Genomic DNA, 14,493 nt, shown 5'->3' on the forward strand with positions numbered 1-14,493 from the left:
TCCAACTTTCGCTAAAAGACCCCAAAATGACCTACGGACCTCCGAATCCACATCTGGACGCGCTCCTAAGACCAGGATCACCATACGGAGCTATTTTCAGACTCGGAATCCCAAACGGACATCGATAATATTAAAATACAGTTCAACCCAAATTTATGAAATCCTTCCAAAATACCGACTTTCCACAATAGGTGCCGAAACTCTCGCGGGTCATCCAAAACCCGATCCAGATATAAGCCCAAATCCAAAATCATCATACGAACTTATTAGAACTTTTAAATCTCGATTCCAAGGTCGTTTACTCAAAAGTTAAACCTTAGTCAATTCTTCCAACTTAAAGCTTCCAGAATTAGAATGTTCTCTCCAAATCAACTCCGAATTTTCTGAATTTCAATTCCGACCACACGTACAAGTTATAATACCTGAAGTGAAGCTACTTATGGCCTCAAACCGCCGAATGACGCACTAGAGCTCATAACGACCAGTCGAGTCATTACAGTTAAAGAACGAAGGGTGATATCGTGCCATTCATATTATTTATTTATTATTTCATGGGAAGGATGAGAGTAAAAGCACGAAGGGTGGTGTCATACCATTTTTATATTTCAGCTACCTGTTTTGTTGTTGGTGAATTATTTGGCTGCTACGTGACACTTCCCTGGCTGAAATATTTATACCATTTCCCTTCACATGTTTCCTTCCAAATTTGTAAAATTTGTTAATTACTGTTTTTAATATTGCTTCGTATATGTATATACTTGCACAAGTTGTTTACGTATGTGTCTTGTCATAGCCTCGTCACTACTTCGTAGAGGTTAGGCTCGACACTTACGGAGTGCATGGGGTCGGTTGTACTCATACTACGCTCTGCACTTCTTGTGCAGATTTTGGAGTTGGTCCTAGCGGCGTACCATAGACTTGCTCGAATTCAGCTACCCAGAGGAGACTTGAAGTATAATTGCACAGCATCCGCAGTTCTGAAGTCCCCTTATACTTTATCTTAGCTATGTATTATCTCTCAAACAACTTGAATTTTATTTAGACCTTTATTTGTATTATTCCAGTAGCTCGTGCACTTGTGACATCAGATTCAGGGATGTATTTGGATATTTCGGTTGTTATGGTCTTCCGCACTTTATGTCAGTAATTGACATACGTTTAATTTAATTTGTTTAAAAAAAATAGTTAAGATTATTCTAACGTTGGCTTGCCTAGCAAGTGAAATGTTAAGCGCCATCACGGTCCTGAAGGTGAAAATTTCGGGTCGTGAAACATTACACAAAAAAAAAAAAATCAAAAACAAGAAAAGTCATTAAAGAATTTGAAAAGTTACAATATGATACATGTATATGATATCTTTAAATTTAATAGATGATAAAAACCAGAAACAAATATGAAATTTTTTTTTTAAATTTGTAAGGGATAATTTGAAAAGTATAAATTTTAAGGTGAGGGTAGTTTTGTCTTGAATAAATTAATTTTTTGCTTTTGTTTCTGCTTTTTGGAAGAAGCTAGAATTTTTTGCTTCTTCCCAAAAGAAGAAAAACTGCTTCTGGTGCTGGCCAAAAGTACTTCTTTATCTTGGCCAAACAACTTAAATTTTTAAAAAAATACTTTTATATGCAACTTAGCGAAATAAAGTCCCGAAACAAATGACGAGATATCTTGTCACATAACAAGAAGTATTTACAATATTTAAATAGCAACAATTGCACCAACTTCCACCCTCCAAAACACATTAGTTAGAAAAATAACAACGTATAATTGGATATAAATTCACGAAGGGAGCTGAATACAAAACCTCTTAGTTTCAATACTTTAATCTCCTACATTAACTTGATAAAAATAGAAGCACAAAATGTTAAAAGAAAATTATAAAAATTCATTTAACATTCCAAGACATTAGGCATAAGCCGAGAATAAGAAAAAGGAAAAATATAAAAGGGAGAATTGAAAACAGAAAATATTTAATTGCTCGTGGCAGGAGAGCTATATGGTGATATTTTTCTGAGTTCGTGACTGAAAGCTCATCTCGAATCATCAGGTGGATTCTTTAATATAAAATGCAGAATAATTTTGGTTTTATGTATGAAACTTTACACTTCAACATTAATTTAATATGCGGTGCACGTGACTTATTTCATTCCATAAACTTTACAGTCATAATTCATTTTATAAGCTTTACACTCTTACGTAAAATAGCCACAATTTAGCCTATTCGTAGACCCTTGTCTATCATTGGTTGGGTAAAAATTTTCAAAGGAGATTGAATGCTCAAGAGATACTCCACTCCATTCATTGTCTTAAGGTTTTTGATTGAATGTTCAGATTCTTTCACATAGTATTAGAGCCAAAGTTTTGATAAACATGTTTGCACAATTATCTTCTCTTTATCATAACGTAATGCTCTTAATTGGTTCTCCCAGCTCAACCCATCAAGTTGTTCTGGGCTTCTTCTCTATCTCATAGTTCAGCATCTAGACATTAAAATTCCTTTATTGCCCCACTCATTAATCTGTCGAGTCTAATCTGTCTTCTTTTACTCTAAGACCCACCTTAATTGGGCCACATCTCTACCTAAAAAACATATAAAAAAATCACGTGTAAATCCTCAAACCAGGTTACACTTGCAGGAGGATGTTAGCACTTGTCCATCGTCAGTTGTGAGTTTTCAAAGGAGTTTAAATAGTCATGGTTATTCCATCCATTGCCTTAAGATTATAGATGTTTTAATATAAAGCATTCCTTTCATTAGCCAAAAAAAAAAGATTGTAGACTGGATGCTCACATTCTTGTCACCTATTAACAAATTAATAACATTATCGTTTCACTTATTTAATGTCGATTAGAATGTTCACTCATTAATAGGATTTAAATAATGTTTTACTAGATGTTCTAGAAATCCATAGTCTGTATCCCAAAAAATTATATTAGGATTATTCGAAATAAAAAAAAAGCAATCCGATGCACAAAGCATTTCATGTTCACATAAAATTTGAGGAAAGGACCACACCTCAAGGGGTGTAACGTAGACAACCTATTTAATGCAAGAATTAAGATTATTTGATTAATCCAATAATATTTTATTTGATAATTTTTTTTAAACATATTTAAAAAATTTAACAAAATAAATTTTGAGTGAATCGTATGATAGTTTTAAGAATCACCAATAATTGAGAAAAGAAATTAAACCCGCATATAGCCGAAAACAAGTACAATATTATAAATGATAGAGTTGCAACAATCCATGTAATAGTCTGAAAATAATAAAATACAAAGTTTTGACTCTTTCATAGGCTCGAATTTGGAGCCTGGACTCTCTTCCGCTACCTTTCCTATTATGTGTAGGATTTAATATATGCTAGACACAACCTAAACATCATACCCAACCCTATTTTTCGATAGTCTCAATATGCAATCAATAAGGTTCAGAAATGTAAGAAAATAAGAAAAAAATAAAAATATAAAAGCAAACACTAAATTCTAATATTGAATCATTATTTGAATGGCCACAACATTGAGAGGATTTTTTCAACTTAATAGGGTGGATCTCATCCTCGACTTTAAAGCATATATATATTTATCTGAACAAGCATGTATTTAAGTCTCACAATACTAATTACTTTCTCCGTTCATCTTTTGTTTTGTAAGTATTCTTTTTTTAATTATAGATAACAAGAAAATTACTAAGTACTCGTCATTATTATATTACATGAAAGTCTGAGTAAGCCATTTTGACTTGGACAAATAAAATCCAAACCAAAATGTAAAATTTGGTGATTTATTCATGTGAAATTGAATTATTATGTGGACTTACCTTTACCGAAAAAAGATTTAGTAATGTAATATGATTACTGAATAAACTTTTTAGTAAGTAAAGAATGAGACAACATATTCATTGATGGCCTCTTTCAACCTTTCATCCTATATAAACTCTGTGTACGGGTAAAATCGGGGTAGAGTTTTCCCTGATTCCCCGATGAGGAAACAAAGGGGAAACACGGCTCGACGTAATTATAATCGAATCCCAAGGGCCTCTCATATCGAAACCCGGGAGGAGTGAACGATGTACTTGAGATCTGACATGGTGAAATAACAGACTCAAACCTAGTATAGTTTCTAGAACTCAGGAAACACGGAGAATGGTTATGCATGACGAGTAGGGGGCGTAATATTCGCTCTGAACCGGATATTACGGCGCGAATCCCGTCCGATATCAACTGCGGATCAACATTTACCAGAAAAAGAAGATTTTTATCTTATTTAGACTTGTACTAGGATTCAAATTCTCCTACTACGTAAAATGGAAAGTTTTCTTTATTCTAACACGCAAATCAAAGCAATAAAGTTTATTTTTGTCTTTTAGTTATTGTTCAAAGTGTTCTTCATTTGTTCTCTTCTTTATTCGCGATCGAGCCTACATCCGATTGAGGACGAATTTTGTTGTTCAATCTAAGATCAGGCTTGGTCATCATATTGCGATTGGTTTGATCATTTATTTTATCTTTAACCTATTTGCCTGTTGTTCTTAATTATTCGTATTAAATTAAATTACATATCCTTAAAACCGCGTACAAATTTAATTGTTACTTATTTTTGGCGGTAACTAGTTTGGCGCCCACCGTGGGGCTAAGGATAATAGTGGTGATTTTATACAAATCTCCATAACACACTATATTTTATGCTTGTTCTTTGAAATTTTGATTCCAGGTTAGCCTAAGGATGTCAAACTCTCAATCTGCTCACTTGAACGTTGACGATGAGTCAGGCCATCAAGGTGAGAATAATAACGTGATGCCTAGCAATGATGTGCCTCCTGTTGATCCCAATGGTGTTCCAGCCGTCGACCTCGGCGATGCTAACTCGTAGGTGGCCTATCAACATCAATTTACCAACTGATCACGAAAATAATGTTCGCGAGGGACCCTGGCCAGCGGCTCGAGAAGCACCTGAAGGTGAAGATGATAGGGTGAGCCTGCAATTGATTTTTGAAATGTTGCAGGCATAACAAGCGGCGATAGCACAGTTGCAGAACCAAAGCCATGCCCCTAACAGGGTCGAGCCCGAGAAGTCCCGAGAAGATACTCGGAGGGATGAACAAGTTGCCGTGGAACCGGGTGAATTCAGGCACGGGGAAACTTTCGAGGTAATGAAGATGCTTGAAGCATTGACAAAACGGGTGGAGTCAGGCGAGAAAAAGATTGAGGCCAACAACAAGAAGGTTGAAACGTACAACTCCAGGCTCGATCAGATCCCGGGAGCGCCTCTGATAGTTAAGGGATGGGACTCCAAAAAGTTTATTCAGAAGCCTTCCCCCCCGAGCGCGACACCGAATCCGATCCCGAAGAGGTTTCGAATGCCCGACATTCCCAAGTATAATGGGACTACGGATCCAAATGAGCATGTAACCTCCTATACATGTGCGATCAAAGGGAATGACTTGGAAGACGATGATATCGAGTCGGTGTTGCTGAAAGTATTTGGGGAAACCTTGTCCAAGGGGGCAATGATATGGTATCACAACTTGCCTCCGAATTCTATCGACTCGTTTTCTATGCGTGCAGATGGTATCATAACTTTCCTTCAGGATCTGTTTACCCCATCAGAACCGATGACAGATCTAAGAGAACCATTGATCAGGAGCTGAGTCTGGTCTAAGATCGATATCAGCCGTACTACGCGGATCGGGGGGGGGTAAGCGGATCCGGGCACCACCCGACAAGAAACGAGAAGAGGAATGATCGAGGACCAAGCGACCGGGTCCTGATGAGCAAGAGTGGGTTTGACAAGTCGCTCATGCGTAAGGAGGCACCAAGATTATCGAAGTATAATTTCAACGTGGACACTACAAGCATAATGTCAGCCATATGGTTCATCAAAGAGACCAAGTGGCCCCAACCGTTGTAGTCCGACCCTGCCCAGAGAGATCCTAATTTTATGTGTAAATACCACCGCATTAACGGTCATAGGATCGAAGATTGCCGAAAGTTAAAGATAAGAAGTTGCTCAATTGTTCAACGATGGGCACCTTCGAGAATTCCTAAGCGAGGGATCCAAAAACCACTTCAGAAATAGGGACGCCAACAAATAGGTCGATCAACAGGAGCCTCAGCACATAATCAACATGATCATTGGGGGAATCGATGTCCCCCAAGGGCCGATTATAAATGCACTAAAGTGTCTATTACGAGAGAAAACTGGATTACGTCCCGAAATGAGCTATCGAGGGCATCGTATAGCCTCACAATGATGCACTGGTAATATCTATACTTATCAATAAATCTCGGGTTAAGCGTGAGTTGATTGATCTAGGTAGATCGGCCAACATCATCAAATCGAGGGTCGTAGAGCAACTGGGGTTACAAGATCAAATCGTACTGGCGGTTCGGGTATTGAATGGATTCAATATGGCATGCGATACCATGAAAGGTGAGATAACTCTACTGTTGAACACTTCTGGGACCACCCAAGACACAAAGTTCTATGTGATCGAAGGGGATATGGGGTACAACGCTTTGTTCGGAAGGCCGTGGGTCCATAACATGAGGGTGGTTCCTTCGACCTTACACCAGGTGCTGAAATTTCCCACTCCAGGAGGAGTCAAAACGGTCTATGGAGAACAGCCGACCGCAAGGTAAATGTTCGATATCGATGAAATGATCCCGGTACCCGCGGTTTCAATATCAAAAAGCGCGGAACTGACCAAAAAAGAATAAACTAAATAGCAATCAATGATATCAGCCTCAGCTGAGTTGGAAAAATAGAAAGGGCACGGAGCAGATGATGAGGACGATTACAGTGTCCCGAGATTATTCATAGCACCCGATGACACCAATGCCACCAAATCGACGATCAAGGAGTTGGAGCAAGTTATATTGATCAAGCACCTACCGGACCGAATGATATACTTGGGCACAAGGCTAACCATAGAGCTCAGGAAAAACCTTATTGATTTTCTTAAAGTTAACACCGATTGTTTTGACTGGTCCCATCTAGACATGACAGGGATCCCACCTGAGGTAAGCACTCACAAGTTAATCTTGGATCCAAGGTTCCATCTGATTAAGCAGAAGAGAAGGCCACAGTCCGAGATCAAACACACATTCATCAAGGATGAGATATCCAAACTTCTGAAAATAGATTCCATCCGGGAAGTTTAATACCCGGATTGGTTAGCTAACGTAGTGGTAGTGCCTAAAAAAGGAAATAAACTAAGGATGTGTGTAGATTATAAGGATTTAAACAAGGCATGTCCAAAGGATTCTTTCCCTTTCCCTAATATCGATCGAATGATTAACGCGACGGCCGGACACGAGATACTCAGTTTTCTCAACGCCTACTCCGAGTATAACCAAATTCAGATAGACCCGGACAATCAAGAAAAGACTTCTTTCGTAACCAAATTCGGCACCTACTGCTATAGCGTAATGTCGTTCGGATTAAAGAACGCCGGTGTCACATACCAATGCTTAGTCAACCGGATGTTCGAAGAACAAATAGAAAAATCAATGGAAGTTTATATTGACGATATATTGGTGAAGTCTCCATGAGTATACGACCATTTGAAACATTTGTAGAAAACCTTCAACATATTGAGGAAGTACAATATGAAGCTAAACACAGAGAAATATGCATTTGGGGTCGGCTCAGGCAAGTTTTTCGGATTCATGGTATCTAATCTGGGACAATAGATCAACCCCGACAAAATAAAGGCCATAGAGGACATCAGTATAGTCAACAATGTAAAGGTATTACAAAGATTGACCGGGCAGATAGGCGCGTTGGGCTGGTTCATCTCGAGATCGTTGGATAAGAGTCATCGGTTCCTCTCACTATTGAAAAAGAAAAACAATTTCTCTTGGACTCCTAAATGCAAGCAAGCTTTGGAAGAACCCAAGCGATACCTAACGAGCCCCCCTTTGGTGCACACTCGGAAGGTAGATGAACAACTGTACCTCTACTTGGCGATAAGTTGTGTTCTGGTTCGGAAACAAGAAGGTATACAATTTCCTATTTATTATGTTAGTAAAACCCTAGGCGATGCCGAAACAAGGTATCCTTACCTAGAAAAAGTATCACTCGCCTTATTAAGCGCTTCTAGGAAATTAAAACGATACTTTCAATGCCACCCCATATGTGTCATGACCTCTTACCCACTGAGGAATGTCATGCATAAGCCTGAGCTCTTGGGCCGGCTAGACAAATGGGCCATAGATATTAGCGGGTATTATATCGAGTATAAACTCCGGACTGCTATAAAATCTCATATTTTGGCGGACTTCGTGGCCGACTTTATGCCTGCCCTGATATCCGAGGTTGAGAGGGAATTGCTACTCACTTTGGGGACTATCTCGGGGACCTGGACCCTATTCACGGACGATGCCTCCAACACGAAGGGGTCTAAGCTCGGTATCGTATTAAAACTACACGCGGGTAACGTAATTACATAGTCTATTAGAACTGTAAAATTGAATAACAATGAAGCCGAGTATGAAGCTATGATTGCAGGTCTACAACTGGGTAAGCGCCTGGGGGCCGAAGTGATTAAAGCCAAATGTGACTCCCTCCTTGTCGTAAATCAAGTCAACGGAGCATTTGAAGTAAAGGAGGAACGGATGTGGAGGTACTTGGACAAATTGCAGGTGACCCTACACCAATTTAAGGAATTGACTCTACAACATATACCTCGGGATCAAAATATCGGCAAACTTGGGGTCATCTATCGACTCCGATGAATTCGACTCAGGGGCTGTGGTACAACTGATGAACTCGATGGTAGAAGAATGTAAAGCCGAGGTAAACTCAACAAGTTTGACTTGGGATTGGAGAAACAAATACATAGACTACCTAAAGACAGAAAAATTGCCATCGGATCCTAAGAAAACAAAAGCCATGCACACCAAGGCTGCTAGGTTCAGCTTGGTCGAGGGGAAATTGTTCGAAAGATCATTCTTCGGCCTACTAGATAGGTTCTTGGGTCTAGGAGAGACCGAATACGCCATGAGAGAGGTCCACGAGGACACTTGCAGGAACCATTCAGGGGAAGAATCCCTGGTTTGGAAGTTAATCAGATCCGGTTACTACTAGAATGGAATGGAGAAAGATGCGAATACTTCGTACAAAAATGCAACGAGTGTCAAAGACACGCCCCCATGATTCATCAACTGGGAGAGATGCTCCACCTGGTCCTATCGCCATGTTTGTTTATGAAATGGGGGATGGACATCGTCGGTCCCCTACCATGGGCGTCCGGTAAAGTCCAATAAATACTACTCATGACCAATTATTTTTATAAGTGGGTCAAGGCTCAGGCATTCGAGAAGGTCCGGGACAAAGAGCTCATCATCATCTGGGATCACATAATATGTCAATTTGGAATACTGACTGAGATTGTTTGAGACAACAGAAAATAATTCGTCAGCAGCAAGGGAAGTAAGTTTTTTGAAGACGACAAAATCAAAAACATATTATCAATGCCTTACCACACTAGTGGTAACGGTCAAGAAGAATCAATGAACAAAACTATACTCCAAAACTTGAAAAAGAGACTGATCGATTCGAAAGGAAAGTGGAAGGAAATATTGCATGAAGTCTTATGGGCATACCAAATGACTTTGAAGTCGAGTACCGGAGCGACCCCGTTCTCTCTAGTCTACGGAACAGAAGCCTTAATCCTGGTCGAGGTAGGGGAACCAAGCCTCAGGTTCCAGTATGCTACCGAAATGTCAAATGGCGAGGCATGATCATGAGCCTGGAATTATTGGACCAAAGGCGGGAAGCCACCCTGGTCCGGTTGGCTACCCAGAAGCAGCGAGTAGGTAGGTACTACAACCGAAGAGCTAACCTTTGACATCTTCAAGTCAGGGACTTGGTGTCTAGGAACCCAAATGATGGGAAATTGGGCCCGAATTGGCAAGGACTGTATATAGTTGCTGGAATAATCGGGAAATGCTGATATAAACTCGAGTTTGGAAACGGTGTACAACTATCAAACAAATGGAACGTGACACACTTAAAGTGGTACTACTGCTAAGGTACAAGCTCAATTCCCTTTTTAATTTTGATATATTACGGACTAACTTGTGCAGGTACTCGACCGAGGGTAAATGTGACTATTAGGTCTAAAAGCACGTGTTGTACTCTTTATCCCATGAACCGGATTTTTCCCAAAGTGGGTTTTATGGCAATGTTTTTAATGAGGAAAAAATAAAATGTGCTACCTTAGTTTTGAAGGCCGGCCTAAAGTCAGAGTTGCTGATCATCTACACCGAACCAGCAGTATTCGATCCCTCACAAGTTCGGCCTCAAATACTGGGGGCCATTACCCCCTAGGTTAGGATATTTAGAAGGTGCTATCACTTAATATTAAAAGCCAAGGCTTGGTGGTTAGGATTCATTGTAAGGGTCAAACGGTCAAACGATCTGTACCCTTGTAGCCCACTCTAGCCGTGGCACAAGGATTATGCGCCTCCGATTATGTACTCTTCGTACAAAACAATGAAATAAATCTTTGCTTTCTTTATAATTTATCACTACTCATTTCGGACCATCGATGCATCCGTTTAATTACTTAGAACGAACAACGAATCCTAAATCCTAAAGCCCATGGGCTACCCCGACTCGGGGACTATCGTCCGATAAAAAATCAGATGGCTCGGACTATTGAATCCTGAAGGCACAGAGCCTATTAGGCAGGGCCCGAACATGAAAGGCTACGACCAACCTAAAATGGCTCAAAGACGTCCGAAGTTCATACTCAGAAAGTAAGTCCCTTACGCATGATTAAAACCTATTAAAGGGTTACACTTGGCCAAACACTCAAGTGTCTTAAAGGCCTTCATTTTTTATCGAAATTTTGAAGCCACGAAAAGTTCGGAGTTACCATCAAAATCGAGCCTCATTCGGGCTTCCGAAGAACGGATGCTCCAGATTACGTCTAATTCTATGCCAAGGCATTAAGGACGATCCACAAATAAAAAATTGCAAATAGATGCTGAAAAGTAAAAGACACCATGTTGCCGAAGTAAAATTTATATAGATATTTCAAAAAGTATTTACGAAGGCACGATAAAACGGCCTCAAAATAAACAAAAAAGAAAATGTATAAAAAGGAAACAAAAAAGGAGTTAAGGCATCTCCACCTAATCTTCACCGGAGCTCGACTCGGCACCAAAACTTTCGGGACCTTCGGGCTCATAAAGCTCTTTTGCCTCAGCCTCAAGCCTCTTGAACCTCTTTGATCTCGGCCGATAGATCAAATCCCCGGGCGTGAATCTCCTCGAGGGTCTCCCTCCGTGACAACCGCTTTATATAATTGGCCTTCATTATTAAACGGGCCTCGACTATCTCAGTATCTATTTTAAACTGAGCCTGCATTTCTTCGACCTCGAAAGAATCAATCGAGGTTGCCTCTAACTTGGACTTTAGCACAGTATATTCCCGGCCAAGGTCATCCCGTTCCGAGATGGCTGAATCTAGTTGTGCCCAGAGTTCGTCATTTAGCCGAGACCACTTGTCGGCCTTATCCTTTGCCACCTGAAGCTGGTCCTTGACTGACGCCAACACCTCTTTCGTAGCTTCTTTTTCCAAGGCTAGGAGGTCCATCCTGCTCCTCAGCGTCTCGGCCGTAGCTTTGATCTCGTTCATCTCGGCCCGGAGCTAGTCAATCAGGTTGCGTCGTTAGTTACTACGTGTAACCTCTCATTTTTAAGCTAAAAAATCCTTACTTTCTCAACCGGTTCGGCATGCTCCCGTTTGACGGGCAAAGCCGATGGTAGGCTAAGAACTCACGTCTTTAGCTATATATTATTCTCTAATTACTATACTTTGATTGTATTTTAGCCTAATTGTTAGCACTTTGTACTTATTACGTGTGTTATATTGTGTAGGATGTGATTTCGAGTAAAGAAACAAGTTTGGAGCTAAAATGGATGATTTGGAGCTTTGAAATCTGAGTAAAAGCTCGAGAAATTAAGTCGGGATCACGTTAGGGGGTCGAGGACTAAGTATGGAAGTCAAAAAGTGATAAAAAAAATTACTTTGGAAAAACTGCACTACCGCGCCACGCCATGCGCCGCGGGGTGCGTGGCGCTAGTGCAAAATTCATGCAAAGTGTAAAAACCAACTATCTAAACTTCTCCACAGGCGCTCTGCATGGGGAGGCGTGCCATGTGCCGAACGCCTTTCTTGTGGAGCGGGCCGAACGCCTCGGCAGTATAGATGCATCTATGGATCGCGCTGCACATCCATTGGCAGTGTACACGACACTCTGGATCGGGCCGTACGACCTCAGAAGAAATCGTGCCTAATAATAATAATTACACGATACCTTGATATTTTAATTGCTTCTTGTAAAGTTAATTGATATATTGGAAATTATTGAAATCTAAGGAATCAATTATTTCTGCTTGTTAAGAAAATTATTGTTGTTCATCTAAAAATCATGTTTAATTCAATATATTCTATTGTATTATTATTGACCCATAGTGAGTGTCAAAGTCGACCTCTCGTCACTACTTCTTCAAGATTAGGCTTGACACTTACTGGGTACACGTTGTTTACGTACTCATGCTATACTTGCTGCACATTTTTGTGCAGGTACAGATGTCTAGCGGCCTTGTGGGCGCAGAGGTGTGGTTAAAATGCGTGGACTTAGGTGAGCTTTATTCTATATTACGATCCGCAGCCAACAGAGTCTCCTTCAGAGTTATTTATATTTTCCTGTCTAACTTGTATTCCGAATAGATGCTGTATTTTATTTTACTCTTTAGTTAATGCTCATGCACTTGTGACACTAGGTTTTGGGAGTGGTTATGGGTTGTTTAGTAATATTAGTTGCAAAAATATTTATCACTTACTCTATGAGTTCTATCTTTACTATTTAATTGAAGAAAATTTCGATTCAAAAATACTAAATTGAGTAATTAATTTAATTAGTCAAGGTTGGCTGGCCTAACAACGGTGTTAGGTGCCATCACGACCTTTAATGGATTTTGGATCGTGACAACATGGTATCATAGCACTAGGTTCACTTAAGTCTCACGAGTCTTGTGGATCGGTAGTGAGAGGTATGTACTTATCTGCGAGAGGCTGTAGGGCTGTTAGGAGCATTTCCCATGATTCCTTTATCGTGCGGATTGATTCCATTAAGGCTTGTGCCTTTATTTCCTTCCTACTCATTCTTATACGATGTTGAGCGCTCGTGTCAATTGGGAATCGAGGAGTTTCAGTGGTACTACAGGCGTGGAATATGATGTTTCTCCCTGCGCGTTCAAACAAGTTATTATCGTCTTCTTGCGAAAGGAGGTTCTGTCATTTCAGCTCAGAATCGGTAATTCCTACGGTTTTGAGGCTATGCACGGTGTTGGGGTAATGGTAGGGTGCCTGCTTACGTGTCAAGCTAGTGAATGACTCGGGAGGAGGATTTCTCAGTGCATGATTTAGAGATTCAGTATTTTATTTTCGGTAGGGGACAAACAATCGAACTACGAATGCTCAGGTTTAGGTCGATGGGGTAACGAGACTTGGTATTTTTAAGCGTGGTGGAATTTTCATCTGTGATGTTGTGACGTCGTCCTTGATGGAATGTGTTTAGTTTGCCGGTGTTATGGTCTTGTTCAATTCGCCTTTGGGGCAGAGTATTGTGAATGGTGCCGGGGAAGCGGCTGTTAGGGGTCGCAGTGTGCTGTGGTTCAGAATCGAATCAGTGATCCTAATGTTGATTGCTCAAGGAAGACGATCTTCGGGGAGGTTTAAAGTTGGTGACGATCTATTAGTTCAAGTGCTACAGAGATAGATATTGATTTAAGGCAACAACTGGGAAGCGAAGTATGAGGAAGTACATGTGAGAGGTGTCTCGCGGTGGTTAAACCTTTAGAAGTTCAAGTGTGAGAAACATGAGTTGAGTAGTTGCTTAAAGGAGTGAGTTTGACCAAAGTGGGAGAGTGGGAGAGTGGCAGAGTAGCATATGCGTTCTGTGGTAGAATGACTATACGCCTTGAGAAAAGTTTAGAGTGATTTGGGATTTATGGTGGACAGTGACTGGGTCTACGAACTTAATTCGGAATATTGGCTATTATATGACGAAAGATTTGATGCGACAGAGAGGAGTTGCTTAATATGAAGCAGGATACAACATGACTTTGGATTGGAATTTATTGTCGCACCTTTAGTTGATGTCCATGAGGAGTGAACGAACTTGTACAACTGGTGAATGAGCACAGGCTCAGGATGGTTTATTGGTTTCGTGGTAATTGTACTCGGTGCAGTGTGGTTGAAGGATGTCGGCATGGAATTTCCACAGATAGGATGTCTCATGTGAGCAAGTCAGCGGTTGCATGGTGTTGATGAAGCTTCTACGAAGAATTTTACTGGTTATCTGGTAAGAGGTCGAGCATGTAAATGTGGCTAGTGATTCAGAGTGTTCATGAAATGGTTAACAGGAGGATTTCGAGGAATTTGGCGGGTCGATTGTGCGAGGTCATGTCAATGAAG

Source organism: Nicotiana tomentosiformis, chromosome 5, assembly GCF_000390325.3.
Source record: "Nicotiana tomentosiformis chromosome 5, ASM39032v3, whole genome shotgun sequence".
Taxonomy (NCBI): domain Eukaryota; kingdom Viridiplantae; phylum Streptophyta; class Magnoliopsida; order Solanales; family Solanaceae; genus Nicotiana; species Nicotiana tomentosiformis.